The sequence below is a fragment of the Brassica napus genome, chromosome C9 (genome assembly GCF_020379485.1).
Source record: "Brassica napus cultivar Da-Ae chromosome C9, Da-Ae, whole genome shotgun sequence".
Classification (NCBI taxonomy): domain Eukaryota; kingdom Viridiplantae; phylum Streptophyta; class Magnoliopsida; order Brassicales; family Brassicaceae; genus Brassica; species Brassica napus.
Window position 1 is genome coordinate 40820834 of NC_063452.1, and position 22566 is coordinate 40843399.

The 22566-nt window shown below is 35.6% G+C and overlaps 1 long non-coding RNA gene across 1 annotated transcript; it reads right to left on the reverse strand.

The window, feature by feature from the left end:
• Positions 1 to 16964: 16964 nt before the first annotated feature.
• On the reverse strand, positions 16965 to 20564 carry LOC111207418. The gene is made up of 3 exons (XR_002659622.2): positions 18156 to 20564; positions 17867 to 18070; positions 16965 to 17781 (listed from the first exon to the last, which is right to left on the reverse strand). It is a non-coding gene; the product is annotated as an uncharacterized LOC111207418 (long non-coding RNA).
• Between the last annotated feature and the right edge of the window lie 2002 nt (positions 20565 to 22566).

Below are 22566 nucleotides of genomic sequence, written 5' to 3' on the forward strand. Positions count from 1 at the left end.
ATCTTCTACCGGTTTGGTTTCCGGTTGCATGCAATTTGGTTTTATTAGAACCAACATATTTTTCTTTTATCTCGAACGGTTTTTTCAACCCGGGAGTAGCATCGTTGTTGTATGATTTTTGTCCACAAAATTAAGATATAGTTTTTCCAACCAAGTGGAGGAGCAAAACTGCACGTGCTATTATCTCGAAGCTTCCATTTACAACATAAATACTCCACAGTCTTTGCATATTTTCATAAACATCAAAGGACAATGGCGTCAACACAAACTTTATCGGCGTCTCTTGGTTCAACAGCCAACTCTGAAGGTCCACCGTCCCACTGTTCACAGCAAACGGTTCTGACGATAGCCTGGAGCGATGACAATCCTGGAAGGCGCTTTTACAAATGCGAAGAAAATGGATTTGTGGTTTGGCATGACAAGGAGAGACCATGCTCTTGGCAGAAGAAAAGTGTATTGGAGGCAAGGGAAAAAATCCTCACGCAGACCGAAGAAATCAAAGCTTTGTGTGCAGCTCTCCGTCAAGCAAATGCTAAAATTGCTGCATTAGAGATTTCTCGGTCATCTGGCCCAATCAGTGAAACTTTGAAGTCCATTGAAGATCACGTCACAGTACATATCAATGAGACAGAGAGGATGGTCCGTAAACTTATACTATATTCTGGTGGGGGTTTGCCTTAGCTACGGCCTTACTCGTCTATTGTCTGAAAAAGTAGTTGTTTTGGGAAGCGTTGCTGTTCTTAACTCATGTTTATAATTTGTTTCTCTATCTACTAAATATCATCTTTAGTAGTTGCTCTTACTAGAGCGGTTGTTTTGTGTTCGTATTAAGATGTTCTATTACTTGCTACCCTTATAAAAATGCTCGACATTTGTTATTGTAATATAGCAATCGTAATGTTATGTTTCTAAATAATACATTTAAATGATCGCGTAACATACAGTAAATAAATGTGCAAATAACGTTTTTGTTTTAATTCAATATTTGCGTTGCTTCCGTCACGCTCCTCACGCGCTTTCTCTCATCGTTTTTAAATCAATTCAAGTGGGAAGATTTGCAGACAAAACGTCTCTGTCGTCTGACACATCTGACACAGCATGTTCCGTTGTAGAATCGGTATAGGGGACAGAATGGTAAGTTCTCATTCACCGATTTTATTCTATGTATTTCCAGCCAAATAGCTATATATATTAATAGAGAAACATTTAAAAAGTTGTAACGTTAAGTTTGTATTAATTAAAAAAAAGTCTTGTTTAGGTGTCACTTAATTAAAATGTCAATTTGGCTTACGTGGCAGCATAATAATCAATTGAAAAATTAGTAAATCTAAAATCTAATTGCTATGAAAACTTATATTAACCCAAATATAAATGTATATGATATGATAAACTTAATACTCGACGATCTCATTAAATTAATACTCGACGATCTCATTAAATGAGTCTTTTTTTTTTTGTCATCAACTTATACAGACTCATACTGACTCTATAAACCAAACCGAGAGATCTTGATCCATATGAACGACGAACGACGGTTACTTCCTAACACTGTGTGCTAAACTATCCGCTCGAATTTTGCGTCCTTGGTACATAGATGATCTCTGATCGGAGAAAACTTTCTTTCAGAATATTAATATCTTCCAAATAACTTGCAAATGCTGGTCACTCTTCTGGTTCCGAAACCATCTTCACCAATTGAGAACAATCCGTTACAATTGAGAACAATCTGTTGCAAACGTAACCTGAAATTGACGTAAATTTCTCATACATTCCATTGTCCAAAGTAGTGCTTCTATCTCCGCATGTAGAGGAGATAAACAAGCCCGAACATTTCTCGCCTCCAATGGCCCATCAAATCCTTCTAGAGTGCTTAGCCAACCTTGTCCAGAGAAGATATCATTCTCTTCCATGAACCATCTGTGAAACACCATCTTCCTGGAATTGATGGAAGAGTCGTAACCTCGACCGTTGGGACTATCATGTTTCCGTTCAATACTTGTGCCTCAGCCCAGAGTGTTGACTCTGTTTCTGCCAGTTTAAGCGTGTCCCTATGATCAATGTCCAGATTACTAAAAACTTTATTATTCCTTCCTTTCCAAATATACCATAGTTTCCACGCAAACTGATGATCATCCATCTGTGGGGAAACTCTCCAGAAGAGATGATTCATATTTGTGAAAATGGAGCTTGTTGGGAAAATAGAAGGGTTTGATGGTATTTTTGAGAGAGTCCAAACCTGAAGTGCTGGAGGACATTCAAAAAACACATGGTTTATCGATTCCTCATCAGCTCCACATCGTACACAACATATATCCCCTTGTATTCCTCGCGCTTTCAAATTCTTCTTGACTGCTATACACCATGTCACCAATTGCCATAGAAAATGTTTTATCTTTTGTGGACACCGTATTTTCCAACAAAACGCCATCAATGCATCAACGGTGGGTCCCAACATTACAGGTGATCTTTCCCTGTCTGGGTAAACTCGTTCTATCGATATCCTGATTTAACCATATATTTCCCGTTATTTGTGAAATGCCATCCATCCCTATCTACCATATGGGTTCTACTCAGTGGTATGCTTTCAATGATTTTCACATCCTGGGGATCCATCAAAGCCTGGAGTGCATGCGAGTTCTAGTAGAATCAATAAGAGAATCCACTCTTAGGTCTGGGTTGAAATTGTGTTGATTTTTATTTGCTGGTCTCGGGCGAGTGGTTGGGAGCCATGGATAGTTCCATGCAGATATATATGATCATGATCCCACCCTTTTGATTAGTCATTTGCTTACCAGATATCTAGCAGAAACGATACTCCCCGCAAGCCATATGACAGAGAATATGAACAAACTGGTTCCAGGGGTGATGCGTTCCTGTAATACCGACCTTTGAAAACTCAAGAAAATAAAGTATTTGGCTTCTCTATCAGACGCCATAACAGTTTACCAAGCATCAATGTATTGAAATCAGGGATATCTTTAAACCCCAGCCCTCCTTCCTCCTTATTTACACATACTTTGTCCCATGATTTCCAGTGCATGCCTCTTGTGCTTCCTCCTGGACTCCACCAGAATTGTGCGACTGCGGTTGTCAGATTTTTTGCGGTTGCCTTAGGTAAACGATAGCAAGACATCACATGGTTTGGTAATGCCCTAACCACCAATTTTATGATCACTTCCATTCCTCCTTTTGTGAAAAGCTTAAAAGTCCAACCGTTAACCCTATTATTTAGTCGGTCATGCACAAAACTAAAAACTTGTATCTTGGAGCCCCCAAGATTTTTTGGAAGACCTAGGTAAGATCCCATTCCTCCAAAATTCTGGATTCCCAAAATATCTCTTAACTCCTGTCTGACCGATTCTTCAATCTTGTGTCCAAATTGAATCGAAGACTTATCGAAATTTATAAGTTGACCTGAAACTACTTCTTATTTCTTTAAAATCCTGAAAATGGTTTGACACTCTTCTTTTTGAGCTTTGCAAAAGAAAAGGCTATCGTCCGCAAAAAGCAAATAAGATATCGATGGACATGCTCTTGCTACATTTGTTCCCGTTAATTGTCGCCCTCTCTCCGCCTTTTAAATATTTGCAAATAAAACCTCAGTACACAGAATAAATAAATAAGGAGATAAAGGATCCCCTTGTCGTAATCCCCTATGTGGAACAATAAGGCCACGTGGTTGACCATTTCGTAGAACCCGATATTGAACCGATGATATACACTCCATTATTAATTTAATCCAATGAATATCAAAACCCATCTTCTGTAGTAGTGCTTTGATAAAATCCCATTCCACTCTATCATACACTTTACTCATGTCCGTCTTGATAGCCATATATTTTCCTTGACATGATTTATTAGTCCGTAATCCATTAAACATTTCCCGTGCTATAAGAATATTATCAGAAATCAATGCACATTTGCCGATTGGGTTTCTGATATGAGAGAGGGTAGGCATATTTTCAGTCGCTGACATAAAACCTTCGAAATAGTTTTATACCCAACATTACATAGACTGATTGGCCTTAATTCTGTCATCCTTGTAGGTCTCTCCGTCTTTGGAATCATACATATATTAGTAATATATAACCTTGAATCCATTATTCCAGAAACCAAAAAAATATTTACTATATCTACCAAATCCTTCTTATAATATGCCAGGAGTGTTAGAAAAAAAGAGCTGTCATGCCATCCGGTCCTGGCGCCTTCTCTGGGTGCATCATGAACAAGACTTCTCTGACCTCATTCTCCGTCGCTATTCTCAACAAACGTTGATTCATCTTATGAGTGATACTCGGTGTTACCTCTGTGAGGAAATCATCGAACTCCGTTGGTGAGGTGGTAGTAAAAAGATCTTCAAAATAGTCTACTGCCACCTTTTCCACACCAATATCCTCTGTAATCCAATTTCCCGCAGCATCATGTAGGCTGACAATCATATTGCGAACTCGTTGTTACTTAGTTAAAGCGTGATAGAATTTTGTATTAAGATCCCCATATGAATACCACATATTCCTACTTTTCTGATGCCAATAATCTTTTTCATCTTTATATGCTGTTGAAAAGTATACTTGATTTGGGTTAAGCATTATTGGGCCAATCATGTGTTGATCCAAAAACCTTAACCCAAATTCTAGAATAATCTTCCACCTCCTTAAGTTAAAAAATCTAGATATTGTTATAGAAAAATCTAGATAATTAGAATAAAAAATCTATATATTATGTTAGAATTATTTAGATTTAAGATTAAAATATTTGAGATATTTTGTATTATGGAGGCTATAAATACCTCTCACTTCCCTTCATTCTGTAACATCAAGAAGTATCCAAGTTTGTAAGAATCATCTAAGTAATAAGAATCCTCTTCTAAGTTATAAAAGCTTTCTTCTTCACAAAGCTTCTTTCTCTTCAAACACTTAAACACTTTCTCCATCTTTATAAAGTTTTTCATTCCAACAAAGTGGTATCAGAGCTACAAGTTCCTTTTGAAGATGGCAAACAATGGTGTTCCCTTCCAAGTTCCATTGCTCACTAAGAGCAACTATGACAATTGGAGTCTTAGGATGATGGCTATCCTAGGAGCACATGATGTGTGGGAGATGGTCGAGAAAGGCTTCAATGAACCTGAGAATGGTGGTGGTCTATCTCAAACTCAAAAGGATGGTTTGAGAGATTCAAGGAAGAGAGACAAGAAGGCTCTCTGTCTAATCTATCAAGGGTTAGATGAAGATACATTTGAGAAGGTTGCTGGTGCAAGGACGTCCAAAGAAGCATGGGAGAAGCTTCGGACATCTTACAAGGGAGCGGAACAAGTTAAGAAGGTACATCTTCAAACTCTAAGAGGAGAATTTGAAGCGTTACATATGAAGGAAGGAGAACTCATCTCAGATTACTTCTCAAGAGTCTTAACGGTTACTAATAACCTAAAGAGAAATGGCGAAAAGTAAATGAAAGCATGTTCGTGGAGCTCGATGAATCGGTGAAAAACAATGTGGCTTTGGGAGATGAATCGAAGATGGAGGTGAAAGGTAAATGAAATATTCTCATCCGCTTGAAGAATGGAGATCATCAATTCATTTCCAATGTTTACTAAATTCCAAGAATGAAGACCAACATCTTGAGCCTAGGACAACTCATAGAGAAAGGTTATGACATTCGACAAAAGGATAATAGCCTTTCTTTAAGAGATAAAGCAAATAATCTCATCACAAAGGTACCGATGTCAAACAATATAATGTTTGTCCTAAACATTCAAAATGACATTGCACGATGTCTCAAGATGTGCTACAAGGTGGAATCTTGGCTTTGGCATCTTCGATTTGGGCATCTCAACTTTGGAAGCTTAGAGCTACTTTCAAAGAAAGAAATGGTGAAAGGATTACCTTGCATCAATCATCCAAATCAAGTGTGTGAAGGTTGCTTACTTGGAAAGCAATTCAAGATGAGTTTTCCAAAGGAGTCGGAGACAAGAGCAAGAAAGCCACTAGAACTCATACATACAGATGTATGTGGCCCAATCAAACCAAGTTCACTTGGTAAGAGTAACTACTTCCTTCTCTTTATTGATGATTTTTCAAGAAAAACATGGGTTTACTTTTTGAAACAAAAATCAGAAGTGTTTGAAACTTTCAAAAAGTTCAAAGTCCATGTTGAGAAGGAAAGTGGTCTTAAGATCAAGTCCATGAGATCGGATCGAGGAGGAGAATTCATGTCCAAGGAGTTTCTGAAGTATTGTGAAGATAATGGCATCCAAAGACAGTTGACGGTGCAAAGAACCCCTCAACAAAATGGAGTAGCGGAAAGAAAGAATAGGACAACACTTGAGATGGCAAGAAGCATGCTCAAGAGTAAGAAGCTACCAAAGGAGTTTTGGGCGGAAGCAGTTGCTTGTGCGGTTTATATATCAAACCGATCTCCAACAAAAAGTGTTTTAGGAAAGAAACCACAAGAAGCTTGGAGCGGAAGGAAGCCCGGTGTGTCGCACTTAAAAGTCTTTGGAAGCATTGCTCACACTCATGTTCCAGACGAGAAGCGTAGCAAACTAGATGATAAAAGTGAGAAGTACATCTTCATTGGGTATGACGCTAACTCCAAAGGCTACAAGCTCTACAATCCTGAAACAAAGAAGACAATCATTAGTCGGAATGTCATCTTTGATGAAGAAGGAGAATGGGATTGGAGATCAAATAATGAAGACTACAACTTATTTCCATCCTTTGAAGAAGAGAATGTGGAGCAACCGAGAGAAGAGCCAGCTACACCACCAACTTCACCAACAACAAGTTTTCAAGGAGATGAAAGCTCAAATGAAACGACTCCACGTTTTAGAAGTCTACAAGACATCTACGAGGTAACCGAAAATCAAGACAATCTTACTCTATTTTGTCTATTTGCGGATTGCGAGCCTATGAACTTTGAAGAAGCTCAAGAAAAGAAGTTATGGAGAAGTGCAATGGATGAGGAAATCAAGTCGATTCGAAAGAATGATACATAGGAGTTAGCTTCACTTCCAAATGGGCATAAAGCAATCGGTGTGAAGTGGGTGTACAAGGCTAAGAAGAATTCTAAAGGAGAAGTTGAAAGATACAAGGCAAGATTGGTGGCGAAAGGCTATAGTCAAAGAGCCGAGATCGACTATGATGAGGTATTTGCTCCAGTTGCTCGCTTAAAATCAGCCTTCTTAAATGGAGACCTTGAGGAAGAAGTCTACATTGAGCAACCACAAGGCTACATAGTTAAAGGAGAAGAAGATAAAGTCTAGAGGGTGAAGAAGGCGCTTTATGGATTAAAGCAAGGATCAAGAGCATGGAACACTCGGATTGATAAGTACTTCAAGGAGAAAGGCTTCATCAAGTGTCCATATGAGCATGCACTTTCTATCAAAACTGAAAACAATGATATATTGATTGCATGCTTATATGTTGATGACTTGATATTCACTGGCAACAATCCAATTATGTTTGAAGATTTCAAGATGGAGATGGCAAAGGAGTTCAGGATAACCGACATTTGATTGATGTCATACTACCTTGGCATTGAAGTAAAGCAAGAAGAAAATGGAATCTTCATTACTCAAGAAGGCTATGCTAAAGAGGTGCTTAAGAAGTTCAAGATGGATGACTCAAATCCAGTTTGCACGCCAATGGAATGTGGAGTCAAGTTATCAAAGGAAGAAGAAGGAGAGAGTGTGGATCAACACTCTTTAAGAGTCTAGTTGGAAGCTTACGCTATCTAACGTGCACAAGGCCCGACATCCTACACGCAGTTGAAGTTGTGAGTTGATACATGGAGCATCCAACAACCACTCATTTCAAGGCAGCTAAGAGGATCCTACACTATATCAAATGTACAATCAACTTTGGCTTGTACTACTCTATCTCTGAAGATTATAGGCTTGTTGGATATAGCGATAGCGATTAGGGTGGAGATGTAGATGACCAGAAAAGCACAAGTGGCTTCGTGTTTTTCATTGGAGAAACCGTTTTCACATGGATGTCAAAGAAGCAACCGATTGTCACCCTTTCTACTTGTGAAGCGGAGTATGTGGCAGCTACTTCATGTGTATGCCATGCTATTTGGTTACGAAACTTGCTAAAGGAGTTGAGCCTACCACAAGAGGAGCCAACAAAGATCTTTGTGGATAACAAGTCGGCAATAGCATTGGCAAAGAATCAAGTCTTCCATGATCGAAGTAAGCATATCGATACTTGTTATCACTACATTAGAGAATGTGTTACCAGGATAGATGTGCGATTGGAGTATGTGAAGACAAATGATCAAGTAGCTAATATCTTCACCAAGCCACTCAAGCGGGAAGATTTTATAAAGATGAGGAGCTTACTCGGAGTAACCAAATCAAGTTTAAGAGGGGGTGTTGAAAAGTAAACTTGATTTGGGTTAAACATTATTGGGCTAATCATGTGTTGATCCAAAAACTTTAACCCAAATTCTAGAATAATCTTCCACCTCCTTAAGTTAAAAAATCTAGATATTGTTATAGAAAAATCTAGATAATTGGAATAAAAAATCTAGATATTATGTTAGAATTATCTAGATTTAAGATTAAAATATTTGAGATATTTTGTATTATGGAGGCTATAAATACCTCAACTTCCCTTCATTTTGTAACATCAAGAAGTATCCAAGTAATAAGAATACTCTTCTAAGTTATAAAAGCTTTCTTCTTCACAAAGTTTCTTTCTCTTCAAACACCTAAACACTTTCTCCATCTTTATAAAGTTTTTCATTCCAACATATGCATCTTGTAACTTCCTAGATACCTCTAAAATATCCTCCTGAGATCTAGTGTTATCGGTTTGTACCTCCTTGAGAGCTTTCTGTAAATCATTTATTTCATTTCCATAAGAACATCTCCAACCTATCTCTATAATAGAAATCTCTAAAATAGAGGAAAAAATAGAGATAGTGTTTTTGCTCCAATGTGTTCTTCTATAATAGAGGAATGCTATATTTGCCTCTATAAATAGAGAAATGCTATTTTTTCTATATTTAGGGGAAAAAATAGCATTCCTCTATTTATAGAAGCAAATATAGCATTCCTCTATTATAGAGGAACACATTGGAGCAAAAACACCATCTCTATTTTTGCCTCTATTTTAGAGATCTCTATTATAGAGATGGGTTGGAGATGGTCTAAGGTAGATTATTTTTCTGCCATTTAGCAATTTCATGTCGACAATTGCTAATTTTTTCCACTATAACATTTTCTCTTCCTTCATTATAATCTGACCAGCCCATTGTAATTGATTCCAAAAGACCTTCTTGTCCAATCCATCTTTTATCAAAACGAAATTTCTCTTTTCTCCTAGGGATTTTATTTTCTAGGTAAGTCATCACTGGGCAATGATCAGATGCCACCATCCCTAAATATTCTGTATAGGAGCATGGAAATAGAGTGTGCCACTCTTCGTTTGCTAAAGTTCGATCTAGTCGACATCTGATCATCACTGCCCATTTTCCTTTTTCTCTTCTCCCTTGCCAAGACATTTTATTTCCCCAAGCCGGAAACTCCAATAAACCACTATTCCTTATCATATTGTTAAAAGGAATAAATGAATCCGCACTTCGCAAAGATCCTCCCTCCTTTTCATGATTTCGAGTTATCTCATTTAAATCGCCAATGATAAACCAGGGTTCAGATCGCGAAAGCCCATGCACAAACGTAAGATAAACCATTTTCCCAAGAACCACCGCTTCCACATCTATCATTCGATTACTAGAATATAAGACTTGGATCTGATACTCATTATTGTAAAAAAGCGCTAATCCACCACTCCTCCCCACTGGATCTACTATAACCGAATTATCAAATCCAAAGTGTGATTGAAAGCCTTGAACAAAATCTGAATCTTGCTTTGTTTCAGATAAAAATAGGGAATCCGGTTTATGTTTATGTCTTATCTCTCTTAGATAGCTGATGGTCCACTTGCTTCCCATACTTCAACAATTCCAACTAAGTACTCTCATTTTAAAAAATATAAAAAAAACTTCCAAGAGATAGCTAATTTGGGTTTAATGATACCCTGAAGTCTCAACTACCATAAAACAACAACCCACCAATATTTCGATGCTACCAAAATTTTAAGCTGCTCTGTCTCCCAATCCCAAAATAAAATACCGTGAACTGCCCAAAGGGCGTTCCGACTTATACCTCCGTTAATTATAATCCCTCGATGCTCTCCAACCAGTAGTAATACTTTAGTCTCTATGCGCTCCTTGTAAACCGTAGTCCTCATGTTTACCGTAGGGAACCCAATATAATAAACTCGTATCTCCTTCCCCTTCGTAACTGAATTATGTATGAATATTTCTCGTACAAAACTGTGGGATGATGAAATTGTAAGTCTCCTTTCCAATACCATGACTAAAGAGATATAACACCAGTTTATGATACCGATTAGGTACTGAGTTAGGATACATCCTTTAGAACATCGATTAGACACTATCATAAAATACTGCGATAGAATACTTCCATTGTGACACCAACAGTCCAAATGTAACGATAAGATCAGCCGGTTTACACACCCTTGTTCTCCATATCCATGTTGCAACTGCCTTTGGTTTGATGAGACCAAAGACAGAATCTGCAGAAAGTGGTCTCCTTGAGACACTATAATACTCCAATAGACCCGATAATAACCAAAATACCAATGCTTTTCCTTCCAACTTAAGAAGTACCAATGTACCATAAAGTATTTTGCATTCCATTTCAACCAGACCCATAGACAAATACAATAAACGCAAAAAACACCAAATTTATTCCAAGAGAAGACCTGATAATCCAGACATGCAATTACTAAGTGGCCAACGATAGTCCACGTGTTATTGCAATTACAAAAGAATAACAAGATTTTTCCTCGTTTATGGCATAATGAGGCCAAAAATAAAACATGCTCATCCGCTGAAGACCAATCTTTAAAACATTTCAAATATCTTCCCTTGACCAACCAAACCAATTGACTCAGCTGATAGTTTCCTCTAACCATCTTCTTCCTTGTAAATAAAAACCAGGACAACAACCATCCACAAAAACCAAGATTATTCCTTCATAGAAGCATGTTATAAGAAGAAAATAAATCATACAGCAAAAACATACTTGTAGAACCAGCGGCTTTGGGCTAGTGGTACTTGAGGGGAAAACCCCTAATACGGTACCCGCAGTTCGAGTTCCGCTGGCCACCCGGACTAGGGTTAAATCCCAAGAATACGTGGAGTGCCGTGGGCCTCGCGGGAATAGTCGGTTGACCACGGTCGCCGGAAACCCACGGTTACCTAAAAAAAAAAAAAAAAAAAAAAAAAAAAAAACATACTTGTAGAATATCTGTTCTCAACTGAAGGCATCAGAAAAAAAACTTTTCACCTCATATATCAGACTCCGTAATATACCGACGATCCTACCAGATATCTTACCGAGAACATGATTCTTAAAGAAATATTGTGATCCAACATAATTTTTAAATTTTCATTTAAAAAGTGAAAGATATACTCTTAGTCCGCATAACCGTATTACTTGGAAAGCAATTTAAAAAAAAGTTTGCTATATATTATGGCTTAAGTATTGCATGTGTTTGGCTATAAATCGGAAAGTAATGACTTTTTTAAGTTTTGATTTTTTTATTAATAGCAAAAAGAAGGCATCTATTAAAAATTGTTTTGTTAATAAAAGAAAAAAAGAAGAATATTGTTCGGTTTCCAGGTCTTCCTCACGTACAGAAATTTATATAAAGAGTAATACATAAATTAAGTTGTTTTGTTATTACCAAACGAACTTATATATCAAATATTTTTCCTTGCAACACAATTCTATAGAACTTAAATTATGAAAATTTTATATTGAAGATTAAGAAAAAGATTTGGCACCTCCTAATTGTTTTTTGTAGTCTAGGAAAACATTAATAAAGACCTTTCGTAATAGTTAATGATATATAGCATGTTAACCTAACTTTCATCATATACAAAGTACTCCCTCCGTTTCTAAAAGATCCATGTTTTAGAGTTTTCACACTTTTTAATAAAACATATTAAAACTTAGCTATAAATGCATAATTTTTTGTAATTTTATATTTCCTATATTTTTAAACCAATAAGATTTTAAGAAATGTAATTAATGTTCTTGAACTTCACAATTTTTCATTATTAGTTGACAAAAATTACATTGGAAATATAAAATATATATCTTTTTGAAACAAAAATTTTCTCTAGAATATTGATCTTTTAGGAACAGAGGGAGTATTAATTACAAACAAATAATATCATCTTTCTATATGTGGGCCTTAAGTATAATAATAGCTGGGCTGCAAAAAATTTTATGTTGTCTTAATGTGACCGATAACCAAATTATACTTCTGGAACTGTACTAAAAATGGACAGTATACAGTCAAATCAGAATATTGGGTAGCTCGGAACTTACTAGAGGCTGATGAAGAGAAGGAGGTTCTGGAACCTAGTATAACAAAGCTTCAAGCATTTGCTTGGAAGATAAATGCTCCACAAAAGATTTGTCATCTTATATGTGGCAGTGACGAGGAATCTGGTACGACGTAACATGAGATGTGATAACTACTGTACATGATGTGGAGAGCCAGAAGAATCTGTAACTTATGCAATTTGTGAATGTCCACCAGCTTTACAAGTTTGGTCTCCCTCAGCGACACCAACGAGTCAAGATGTCTTCCCTCTTCCGAGCATCTATGCCAATATGGATAATCTCTTCTGGAGAAAAAACAGCATTGCTAAACCAGAATTAGACAAGGACCCATATCCCTGGATAATTTGGTTCCGGTGGAAGGCCAGAAATGATAAACTCTTTAGGGGAATAGACAAGGATCCTTTGAAGCTAATTCGCTATGCGGAGAGTGAGTGTCAAGCCTGGGTTAACGCAAATGAGATAATACAAACAACTCCACAGGACCTTAATATTGAAGAACCTCAAGTCTTAAGCTTGGAGAATATCTGCATGATAGATGGGATATCTACTGCACAGTTTAGTGGATATGGATGAGTCTGGCTAGATAGCTTAGGAAAGGTTCAACTTATGGGGACACGAAATCATATTCGAAGAGAATCTGCCTTACATTCAGAGATGGAGGCACTGAGATGAGTGATGGAGAGTATGCTCCAGCATTCGACTGGTCAAAGCTTTGGAACAGACTGCAAGGATTTGATTGCAATGATCAACGAGCCTCATGTTTGGCCGAGTTTTGCGACATAATTGGAGAGGATAGAGACTTTAAAGATATGCTTCCTAAATTTCAAGGTTACTCATATTCCACGAGCGCAGAATCAAATTTCAGATTTCTTAGCTAGGATTGTGTGGTCTTTCCGTAGAGTACTTTATTTCATTGGTTGTTCTATTCCGGTCTGGTTACCTAGACTACGTCAAGTTTAAGTAATAGAATAGCATTTCGATGTTAAAAAAAAAAAAAAACCAAATGATACTTCAAATTATAAGCCTAATCCAATTTTAATTCTATTTTTAATATTTTAATTTTTCATCTCATGTTGTCAAAAAGAAAATAAAAATCCGATATTCTGAAAATTAGTGTAACTTTAAAATCGAAAAATATATTAATTTTATTTATTGATAAGTTAGTAAAAGAAATATTCAAGTGTATCGGCCCAACATATAGATGATTATATAAAACAATCAAAAATTGCAAAAATAGTATTGGAAAAGGGCCCAGTTTTAAAAAAAAATTAGAAATAGGGGTCCAAATTTTTTAAATTATCTATAAATACATGTGAAAAAATATTTAAATTTATTTTGCCCAAGGACCCATGATATCTTTGAACCGGTCCTGATCGTGAAATATAGAAAATGACGGATGGAGCATTTTAGCGGATGGTAACAGATGCTCCTGGCCTCCCGCCATCTAATATATCTATCATAAAAATGACGGATGGGGCATTTTAACCAAGAAAAATCCAAATAAAAAATTGGAGACCAAAATAAAAAGAATTTTTTACTCTATAAGACACTTTTCGTCTTATGTCTTACACCTTTAGACACTTTCCACTGGCTAGACACATTATGCCTATCGAATGTCTTTCATACCCCCAATTTTGACCAGACCAAACTAACCTAACCAGAGACAACTAACCATGATTATATTCTCTCCTCTCTACTCTCTACTCTCTCCTCTCTCCTCTCTCTTCTCTCCTTCAAAACGCAGATCCACTTTCTCTTTCACAAATTCTCAACCCTAATTCCATATCTCTCTCCAATTCTGATTTCAAATCTCAAATCTACTTTTACTTTTCCAAATCCCCTAATTCTAATTTCAAACTCTCTCCTTCTTCCTAACTCAACATTTTTCTGGAAAATTTTGTTTTTCTCTCTGTTTTTTTTTACTTTCTCAATAATAATATCACAAACTTCAGAATTTCATAGGTCTTTCTCTCGGTAATTTTTAAGAGCTTGTTTCTTTGACCAAACCAACTCTACCTCCCAATCTATCTCTGAGCTCGATCCTTGCGCTCACTACGACATAGAAACGTCAAGTTAGCACCAGGTTTGTCTTTAATCCTCAATGTTTTCCTTGGATTTTGAATTGTAGAAGATGAGTTGATGACGACATCTTTTTGGTACCATAAGACACGAAGTTTTGGTCTGAAAACTATTTCATAATTGTTTGTTCTGTGTCAGTGAAAAGGAGATGTGGAAGAGCAATGGGAAGAATAAGACAAGAAAGTTGCGTTTGAATGTGTGACGACGGCACCTCTCTACTTCAGCGGAGGACGACTGAACCTGTGCGACGACAAACGAAGAGTAGGGCTGGAATCGGAGAAGTTCATGTAGCTGATGATGTCAACGAGTTTGATCTGCTGCTAGTTGGTGATTTGGGTCATGCTAGAGAGTGAGAGCAACAATGGTGAATTTTCAGTTTTTTTAATTGTGGTCCCTCACGTTTTGGTTATTCACGCTTTCACCCAATATTTTTAAAATGTGCAAAACATTTTCTTGATTTAGATGAGATAAACACATCCACATCCGCACATCACATTTTGGTTTGAGTCATTGTCTCCAGACCTTTGGTTTCTATTCAAGTAATGAAAACACTTTTGTCTACAAATTTTTATCTACATATGTCGTCCACATCCACATATTTAGTTCATGTCCATGTCGACATATTTTTTTGTAAACGTAGATATATATACATATATGATATATATAAAATGATGTCAAAAACAGAAATTTATATATAAAAATTATTTTAATAGTATATTTATTTTATAACTCTTAAAAATTTGAAATAAAATCAATTGAAAACATTAGGTGGTATAAACAATAATAAAATAAATAACCAATCATTTATTTTTTTAAAAAAGATCTCATCCACTAACACAGACATTAAAATACAATTGTAAACATTAGATGTGTCCATGTCCACATTTTTTTTATATACACGATTATTTTTTGTTGATATGATTTTTTCATATTTAGATTGGAAAAATATACTAAAATGGATCTAAAAATGTAAAGAACAAAAAGATAAAATTTATGATCTCAAAAATTTATTTAGTTATATAATTTAATAGGTTAAAATAATCACATAAAGAAATAGAAAGGATTGATAAAGTAATATTAAAGAAAGAAAATATATCATATGATCATATCCATCCACAATAGTTGGATGTACACAATTACAATGTTTCTATCCACAACTCTTTTGTCCACATTTTTCATTTGTATCTTTTGAAATATAACAAAAAAACATATCAAAATGGATATCAAATTATAGAGAATAAAAAAACATAATTTAGTATATCAAACAAATTTGTCAAATATATCCTTAAATTTAAAATAAACAAAACAAACTAAAACTAGGTAAAACAAACAATAATAATTAAAAAAAGAAAGAAACATGTCTATTCATTTGGTTTGGTTTGAGGATATATAAAGTACGAATAAAAAAAAGTGACGCAACTACTATAGTTAAAATTGGTCCCCACAAACTTGATATCATTTTAAAATAAAAAAATCTAACCAACTTTTTCTTTCTCTTAACCGAACGTAAAGATAATTATGTATAAACACATGGAGGAAAAGGAAAGAAAGTATGCATCTAGCAGGAAGTGCCTTAACATGACAAAAAAAAGAAAAAAGTGTCTGAATACGTAACGCACTCAAATAAAAAAATGAAAAGCTAAGATATCATGACAATGACAGATGAGGCATTATAAGCAACTAAGCACAATCGTGCATCGTTTTTGTTTGGGCTGGGGTCCTCACTTTTATTTACTTCTTCTTTTTTATTACTATATAATACACTAAGCAAATAAACGTTTATTTTAATATAAGCAAGTTAAACAATAATACAAACATATCTAAATTTTAATGAAAATTTTAGTTTATTTTATTATAAATTTCAATATTTTGTACTATAAATTTTACTATTTTTTTTGTTTTTGAAATTATACATTTGTTACTATATTTAAAAAATTCATCAAAATATAAATATTTTACTTTGTTCACAAAATTTGTTTTTCTTGAATTTAATGGATTCTAAATACATTTCTTCTCAAATTATATAATTTAAAAAATCGAAAATGAAAATCCAATTTTTATCTTCTTAAGGAAAATAGGCAATTAGCATAAAAATTTGATATTAGTTGTTATTGTTTAATAATTACAAATCGTTAGGTTAAATATTTATGTATTATTATCTTTGAAAAAAATATATTCATGTTGTTTTTTTATGATTCTTCAAACCCACGTTAACAAAAATTTGAAAATAATGAATTCCACAATTTTTTTTTTACTACCAAAATTTAGGCTAAACCAAAAAAGATAACAAACAACCATAACTATATGATGTATTGTTAGCTATAAAGATTATTTAAGGAGCATTTGCTGTATTGTTAATATATATGGTTCAATATTCAAATGTTAAAAATGTGAATTTTATTATAAATTTTAAAAATTTACACTGATGTATCATGTTTTCTTTTCTCGTTTGTTGAGATGGCAGCAAACAAAATATCTGAACTTATAATAATACTAATTTTATCATGACTAATGATGTAATTAAGTTTTGACTTAACCAAAAAATCATTTTCGTATTATATTATTCTTACAATTTTTTCTTACAATTTTTACTATTTATTATATTATCATTGTTAGAAATCATTTAGTTAGCTTACCACCAATATATAAATATTTTATATTGTCATCAATATTTTTATTTTTGACCTTTTTATTCAATTGTACGTTTTCATACATTTTTTCTTCCAGTTCACAATATATAACACATTTTTGATCTGCCGAAATTCACCAGCTAAAGAATTGTTTGTTGCAGCTAAAAACAAAGACTCATCTTGATGTCTTCAATATGACACCAAGAAAAAAGTACAATGTGAGCCCTCATCATTTTAAGGAATAAATTTATCAAATCTGAACTTCTGAAAATATGTGTATATATATGTTATCTTATTCATCGGATCACTGAAGCTACACTACTAATTATTTTAAAAGAGTTGAAAAAAAGCAGGAAAGAGTGGCTTAAGGAGAAAGTATCAAAAGATTCTGAAATTTAATGTATCTCAATGAAGAGACTTGCCTGAGGATGCAAACCTGCATCTTTCAGTGACATTGACTCTTTGTCTCTTCCGTACATGGTTCTTTGGAAAGTTTGTGATTAAACTATACTCTTCTGTTTCTAGCACTCCAAGTGAATCAATGCAGTCATACAGTGTCTATATCTTGATATTGCTTTCAAACCTCCTCCCTTTTCTTTCTCCATTCGGGAACCTTACCAAAACCTACATTTTCACGGCAAATAAACAGTCCACGTGTACCATAAATACCCAACAATAATGAATGGCAAAGAAAAGGAGGAGAACTTACTTGGGTAACATCAGGTCCTTTCTCAGGTTCGTCTCCAAGAGCAGGTGCTTTCTCTTGTCTCATTCTCACTCTAGCAGCTTCTCTCTCTACAGCTTCACGCTCGGCTCTCTCCCGAGCCTTTTCTTCTTCTTTTCGTTTCCTCTATGCCTCAGCAGCTTCCCTCTCTAACCGCTCCCCCTCTTCCTCTCTCTGTCTCTCCCGTGCCTAATCAACACAAAAAAAGATCCCCCAAATTTGGACATTAGACTAATCACAACAGATCTTGTAAACACAAGGAACGTACACTTACTTGATCGGCTTCAAGAGCAGCCCTGTAAGCAGCATCTTGTTCCTCTCTCAGACGCAAATTGGTTCTTCTTTCCTCTGCTTCAACCTTGCAGTTAGTAATATATTTATGGTCCCCCCACCTGCCACAATTAAACAGTGAATAAAACTAAGAACACCATCTCCCGTCAGACCACATATATTACTAAACTCACACATGTTTAGTAGCAGAATGACTACAATACTGGGTCACATATAAAAGCAGAATCAAAAACCTATCTCTACAAACACGAAGAAGATCCAAGCAAAAAAATAAAAATTTTGATGAACAAACAGGAAAGGTTCGACAGTAGGTCACCACCACGACGTATCTTCTCTGCAGCCAAATTATTTTTAAGATGGTTAACAAAGAGGAAGAAGATCCAAGAAAAAAAATTCGTGAACAAACAGTAAAAGGCTCGCCGATTCAAAAGAATGTCGATGAACAAACAGTAAGGGACTCCCCGGAAACGAAGGAAAAAAAATTTGTTGAACAAACAGTAAGAGGCTCGCCGAAAAAATGTCGACAAACAAAGAAGCAGGCCATAACACGATCAGTTAGTATGCGATTTAAGGGATGTAAGATAAAATGAGATAAAGGGAGAAACACTCACACATATTTATACCTAATAACAACCGCCTTTCAGATCAAAACGAAGCATTGAAGACGAAATAGTGGGGGAGTGAACTAATGGAATTGATCACGGACCGTTTCAGTCGATGAGAAGAAGTGGAATCGGCATCTGGTCGGCGTCACACGTACAAGGAAGAAAAAAACGCTCGTTTTTCTCTGGAGTCAAATTAGGGTTATTTAAGACTTCTGCTCTAACGGGCTGGATACAGCCCAAAACACAACACATAAACGAAGCCCAAGTAACCAGCGAGAAAATGATGCGCAGCGTTTAAATAAATTAGGACACGTGTCGTCCTGTCGTCGAACGATTTAGTGACGTGGCGCTCTCACAGGAGAGAGTAGCTGAGATTTAAGATATGCAAGATAAGATGAGATAAATGGAGAAACACTTACACATATTTATACCCAATAACAATCGTCTTTCAGATCAAAATGAAGCATTGAAGACGAAATAGTGGGGGAGTGAACTAATGGAATTGATCACGGACCGTTTCAGTCGATGAGAAGAAGTGGAATCGGCATCTGGTCGGCGTCGCACGTACATGGAAGAAGAAAACGTTCATTTTTCTCTGGAGTCAAATTATGGTTATTTAGGACTTCTGCTCTAACGGGCCGGACACAGCCCAAAACACAACACATAAACGAAGCCCAAGTAACCAGCGAGAAAATGATGCGCAGCATTTAAATAAATCAGGACACGTGTCGTCCTGTCGTCGAACGATTTAGTGACGTGGCGCTCTCACCGGAGAGAGTAGCAGATTTAAGAGATGCAAGATAAGATGAGATAAAGGGAGAAACACTCACACATATTTATACCCAATAACAACCGCCTTTCAGATCAAAACGAAGCATTGAAGACGAAATAGTGGGGGTGAACTAATGGAATTGATCACGGACCTGGAATCTGTATCTGGTCGGCGTCGCACGTACAGGGAAGAAGACGCTCGTTCCGCTCGTTTTTCTCTGGAGTCAAATTAGGGTTACTTAGGACTTCTGCTCTAACGGGCCGGACACAGCCCAAAACACAACACAGAAACGAAATCCACGCACCCACCAAAAAAATGATGCACAGCGTTAAATAAATCAGGACACGTGCCTGTAGTCGAACGATTTAGCGACGTGGCGCTTTCACAGGAGAGAGTAGCTCTACTTTATATATATAGATTACACATGACCGGTCAAGGACAAACCAAATAAACATTCATCTTGCCATCTAAAATTTTAAGAAATAACTGTTTTATAGCTTCTAAATATATATATATATATATATATTAAAATATAGTGTAACTTTGACAGGCTTCTCTCTACATCTTATCCAGCTCATCGTACGATTTGTCAATGACCTAAGAATGTGACAAAAGTCATTGACAAATCGTACCAACTCGTGTGGACTGAAAACGGCTTTTCTCTACTTCTTATCCAACGTAATCCTAGAAGTTGTCAATGTGACAAAAGCTGTGGGGTAAAAATTTGCCAAAGTATGACAAAGTTGAACCTTTACTTTAGCAAAACGAAGCAATCCAGATAAAAAATATAAATAATAGGACACCCAAATAATATCTGCAAAAGGAACTTATAATATAATCCGGTTTAAAAATCGGTGAAGTCAATGTTTTCAGGTTCCGAAAATAAAAATAAAAACATAAATATTTAAAACATTTAATAAAGGAGGAGGGGCCACTCAGGCTTTGATATGAAAGACTTCCCTAGCTTGTCCCAGTTTATATACGAGACTTTGATTGTTGTTAACTTCTCCTCTGCAAGGAGGAGCTTCGCCGAGATGTGTCATTCTCTTTCTTGATGTTGAAGTAAGACACCCCTTTCTCCATAATCTCATCAAGCAACTCTATTTGATCTGAAATAGAGTACTTCTCTATTTCGGCATAGTGCCTTTTTCATTCTTTTGCTCATGATCCTTCACCATGTGAAGGATGGCCTGGTAGTGTTCCAGCTGTTTTTTTTTTCATCTTTTAAATATCTTGTGATGTGCCATACATTTTAACCTGAAACTAACCACAATCAAATTATATCGGATATAATATGAGAAAGAGAGAGATGAAACGCTTGGAAACGGAATAGAAACTCTTACTTGTATGGATATTTGTTCTCGAGATGTTTCTTACTCTAATGAGGAGGAGGGTAATTATAGATGTGTCCGGAATGAATGCTTATTATCATCACACGCAACCAGTTTATTTTCCAACTTTGCCTCAATAACTTTGTAAAACCAAATCCCTTGATTAATGATGTAAGAAAACTCAAAAATAAATTTATTTTCTAATAAAATCGAGGGATGTAAGTACAAACAAACCATTTATTCATTTATAATTAATTATATTCTAGTAAACTCAAGTGTTTTCCAACTGGGTACAACTTTTCATCATTAGGTTCGTAAAACAAAATCATTTAAGTTACGCAACTAGTTCATTTATTCTTCTAATAAATCGAGTGATGTAAGTTCAACCAAATAATTTAGAAATATCAATTTGGTTCTAACAATTCATTAACATAACCAGTTCTGCCAATTCGGTTTAGTAATACTTCGTTCAACTTAGAAATAATTTGTGTTTTGTTTCAATTGTAAAAAGTAGTAATACTGAGAAGTACTTTGTGTAACAAATCAAAACAGTTAAAATCCGAAAACAAGTTAACCGTAGACTATTCTTAACAATAACAACATAAGAAATGGTTAAACTAGTTAACCATAGACTAGTATTAACAAAACAAACATATAACATAAATCCATACAACGAAGCTCATGGAAGACAGGACATAACTTGGTTCTAAACCGTCTGCAGTTCTGATAGAACTCAACCATAAGCTTGCTCTTGCGGATGGTCCATTACTTCCTAAACTAGAATCCTATCGAAGACGAGTTGAATGCCTCATTTATCTTCAATTCACTTGACCTGAATTCACATATTCTGTTCATATTCATTCTCAATTCATGAAAGCACCGCACCAAGATCATTTCGATGCAGCTTTACAGACTGTCCGGTATCTTAAAGGCACTCCTGCTCACAGTATTATGTTTCAATCTGATGCATCACTTCAAATAACGCTTATTGCGTTTGGCAAGCATGTTCTCTCACACGAAGACCACTTAGCGCTTATATAGTACTCCTCGGAAACTCCTTTGTCTTTTGGAAAACAAAGAAGCATAACACTGTCTCTGTTTCATCTGCTGAAGCAGAAAATCGGTCCATGGCTTACTTCTTACGCGAACAGAAGTGGATGGAACAGTTTCTACGCACTTTCGGTATTGTTCATTCTCAACCAATGAAGGTATTTTGTGATAGTAAATCTGCTACTTTCATTGCTCTGAATCCAATTTTCCATGAACGCACAAAACATAGACATTGACTATCATCAAGTAAATGACACTGTACAAGACAAGCTCATAACCAGTGAACATATTTCTACAAAAGAACAGCCCGCAGATATTCTAACCAAGGCATTACCGTCTACTACTTTCAGTTACTTGTTCAATCCGGGGATTCAAAACATCTCATCTCCAACTTGACGGGGTATAGAGAAATGATATATGATATATAGAATAATGCCTAGAACATATTTTTTGTTATATACTTATTTCATATTCCCCTTTAGCTTAGCATATCTACTTTGTATATATATACTACTCTACGTGAATGAATACAACACACACTTTCCTAAATCCTTATACGACATATCCCATGGCGATCAACACAGAAAGACCGTAGCAGTATTTTGATGCGGCGTTGCAGTAGGGAAGCGAGATTGA